Source organism: Theropithecus gelada, chromosome 14 (assembly GCF_003255815.1).
Source record: "Theropithecus gelada isolate Dixy chromosome 14, Tgel_1.0, whole genome shotgun sequence".
Taxonomy (NCBI): Eukaryota; Metazoa; Chordata; class Mammalia; order Primates; family Cercopithecidae; genus Theropithecus; species Theropithecus gelada.
The window spans coordinates 69,284,439-69,288,477 of record NC_037682.1 but is presented as its reverse complement, the minus strand read 5'-3'; the positions used below and the strand labels follow the sequence as shown (position 1 = coordinate 69,288,477).

General features: G+C 42.6%; 1 pseudogene; it reads right to left on the bottom strand.

Moving 5' to 3' along the window:
- Window positions 1-3,074: 3,074 nt before the first annotated feature.
- On the bottom strand, window positions 3,075-3,594 carry LOC112605931 (annotated as a pseudogene).
- Between the last annotated feature and the right edge of the window lie 445 nt (window positions 3,595-4,039).

The following is a 4,039-nucleotide window of genomic DNA, read 5'->3' as shown; positions in this document are numbered from 1 at the left end:
AATTCTAGTTATCAGTTAACAGGCCAGCATTGCTATGGCCAGTAAGTCTATGTTTTAAATGTTCTTTCACCTTAAGTACGAATTGTGGAACAAAACAATGGATCTTTGCCCAAAGAAGCATGTCAACTGTTGCAGTAATACGTTATTCCCATTTCCAAAGTTTTTGTTTTTAGTAAGTGTGCAACATTAACACATGGAAACATTCAAGCTGTTTATTACTCCACTGAAATTTGGGATTTTTTCGTTCTCACCTGCTGAGCACCATTTGGCCAGCATCACTACAATGACCTGATTCTATCACCTTGTAAAACTTAAGATGGGAACGGATAGTGTTTGGTGATTCCATTTTTGGGAAAAAAAAGTGCTGATTTTTTCTTTAACTTGACACAGCTAGCTTTAAAAAGTAGTACCTCATTTTAAAGCACCAAAGTTGTCATTTAAATAAGAAAATGTACTTGGCTTAATGAGCTATAAAATGAAGATATCACTGCCTTTTCAAGCATTACAGGAAAGCCAGTATGTTCAGAGCCAAGTGATACTCAGCTCATACTGCACTCCAATTCACAAGGAAATGGTGTTTCTACCCTCCCCAAACCTAAGCTGCTTCTCACTCCTCCAGCCAGCCCTCCTTTTTCTGAGCCTGTTCTTTCCATGCTGAGCTGTCTGCCCCTTGCTCCCTTTCCCACCCCTGTTCTCTCCTAACTGCCCCTCTATATACATCTGGGTTGGTGCCTAAGATTTCTTAGCTGCCTGGTTAATCACTGACCAATCACCACTACACTGCTTTGGATTTGGGATCCCACTAGTAAAACTAACTGGCATGTTTGTACTTGTCAATCCCCCGCCCCGCCCCCGCCAAAAACATCCTGTGTCACCAAAACAGCACTGTTTAAGGGTTCAGGATCACAAACCCTCAAGATACCTGAGAAAGGTCCTGAAATGTGAGTCACCTAGTCTAATAGTAGAGGTTAAGTTCAGAGATGAAATGTGACTTGCTCAAGGCTCTGCAGCTAATCAGAGGCAGAAACTAGAACTGTTTCCCTTTCCACTACACCACAAAAACCCGAGGTTAATAAAGATTAAGAAGAGTTTGTAAGTAAACCAAAATAAAATGCCTAGTACATAGGAAAAGTCTTTGGGATCTTTCCACAGAAGTTTAGACAGAATAAAGGCAATCTTTACAATGAGAAATGCTACTCAGTTCAACAGATGCCGCCAAGTACCAAGGATCCTTACTCAATTCTGAAATGGAATCTGTGACTACGGAAAATATGTCACTATTTGAGAATAAGAGGTCCCACCTGCTCCATTCTTTTCAAGTTTTCAGTCACAAGGTTGTGACTTACTCTCATCGTTTAACAAGATAAATTAAGTTGAAGTAGGATTTGGTACATTGACGATAAAAGCAAAAGGCAACAAACATTTTTACAAGCAGATCATCCCAGTTACCTTAAAAGTTTCAGATTAATTTACAGAGAAGTGACAGAACCATATAATTTCAGTGAAAATCAACAAGATAGTTATACCATTAAAAAAAGATCAATTTGGCCAGGCGCGGTGGCTCACGTCTATAATCCCAGCACTTTGGGAGGCCAAGGCTGGCAGATCACCTGAGGTCAGAAGTTCGAGACCAGCCTGACCAACATGGAGAAACCCTGTCTCTACTAAAAATACAAAAAAATTAGCCGGGCATGGTGGTGCATGCCTGTCATTCCAGCTATTCGGGAGGCTGAGGCAGGAGAATCGCTTGAACCTGGGAGGCGGAGGTTGCGGTGAGCCAAGACCATGCCATTGCACCCCAGCCTGAGCAACAAGAGCAAAACTCTGTCTCAAAAAAAAAAAAAAGAAAAAAAAAATCAATTAGGAAATACTAAGACAAGCATGCAAAATTCAGAATATAAAAAAACGCAAGGCCTGGTTGCCCACATACATTCCTTAGGTTAAGGTGGATTTAAAGATGCTTATCAGAACCCAGTGAATCAGAAGCTGAAAGGAACACTTTGGTGATCAGCAGACACATTCTCTCATGTAAAAAATGGAGGGAAAGTGAGCACACAGGAACTGGTGAATCTCACAAGGCTAGATTAGGGGTGTACATAGCTCTAATTCCTGGTGTTATTTGCAACTACATATATTTAAAATACAAGGAGGTAAATACCCAGAACACATTAAGCCCACTGATTTAAACAAAGCATTTCAAGACCGATATACAGAAAGGGAATGAAGTTGTTAACACAGGACAGCAGCACACCTCACATATTTATGTCTAAGCGATTAAATGGAAATAAATGATTGCTCAAAAACTTTAACGCTCAGTTTTCACAAACACAATCAAGTCTATCAAATTTCCGGATTTACAGCAAAATGTACAAGCTAAAAAAGTGTACATTCTTCAGTTTCTCCCATACTTTTTCTTTTTCCCCCCTATTTTCAAAACTGAGCACTGGGTATTTTTAACATAAGCCATGTCATATGTACAGTTTAACTATGTTTCTAGAATAAACAAAATCCATAATATTTCAGTAATTCATAGTGTATTTATAAAATGAAAAGTTCTCTATCAAAATACACTCTTCACTGGGAAAAATGATAGACAAATGGATCTACACAAAGTAAACATTAACTTTGGTAGATTTCAGTGTAGTTCATAACAAGCATATTTGCCCTTATTCCCCCAGAGCTGTTCAACTACCAAGAATTTTAAATATATATATATATATATATACACACACACTTTTTTTTTTTTTTGAGATGGAGCGCTCACCCTGTCGCCCAGGCTGAAGTGCAATGGCATGGTTTCAGCTCACTGCAACCTCCGCCTCCTGGGTTCTACCGATTATCCTGCCTCAGCCTCCCAAGTAGCTGGGCTTACAGGTGCCTGCCAACACACCCGGCTAATTTTTTGTATGTTCAGTAGAGATGGGGTTTCACCATGTTGGCCAGGCTTGTCTCGAACTCCTGACCTCATGAGCCACCTGCCTCGGCCCCCCAAAGTGCTGGGATTACAGGCGTGAGCCACAGCGCCTGGCCTTAAATATTTTTAACTAAGATTTTATTATGTTGACATTTGTTTCTCATTCCACGTCATCTTCAGCCAAGCTCTGAGCACTTATAATTCTCCAATTTTGGGGAGCTTAGTCAGAAGCATCTGGAACACTGGTGGTGGAAGAGTTTGCTGTAAGACCTGCAGTAACTGCTGTGGCTGTCCACACACAGCAATTGCATTTGTCAAATGGTCTACACCCTTCTCATATTCACCTTGAGCTAGTAACTCTTCACCAAGCTGTGTTTCTTCAAGGAAGAATTTCTGAACAGCTTCAGCATCTTTAAGGTTAGGTAAGTTGGAAAACCCAGCTCTCTGCTTGGGAAGCTTCTGTTTCTTCGTTCTCAAAGCCTGTTCTTGAAGCTGGGGTCACTTCGTCTTTTGTGGTCCAAGTAGATGCAGTACCCGATAAAAAGGGCCCGGCATACACTGGCGGTGATGGCGCTCTTCCAACCCACAGTCTTCTCTACAATGCAGACCATGGACGGTGGCGGCAGGGACTGCGAAGGAGTGGTGGGCCACGAACCCTCAGGGCGGAAGTTGCCACTCATACCCAACGCTCGCGGGTCAGGGACTCGGAAAGCCTGAGAAAACTTTTAAAGGGCTCATGTGATTAGATCAGGCTTGCCTAGATAATCCCTATTTCTAGGTCAATTGATTGGGGAACTTAATTACATGTGCAAACCCCTTCACCACAGTACCTAGCCTGAATAACTGGGAGAAGGTACGTGGGCAACAATGGCTGGGAATGTTGGTGGGTCATCTTAGAATTCCTCCCAGCTACCGGGCGCGGTGGCTCACGCCTGTAATCCCAGCACTTTGGGAGGCTGAGGCAGGTGGATCACCTGAGGTCGGGAGTTCGAGACCAGCTTGACCAACATGGAGAAACCCTGTCTCTACTAAAAATGCAAAATCAGCCAGGCATGGTGGCGCATGCCTGTCGTCCCAGCTACTCGGGAGACTGAGGCAGGAGAATCGTTTGAACTTGGGAGGCAG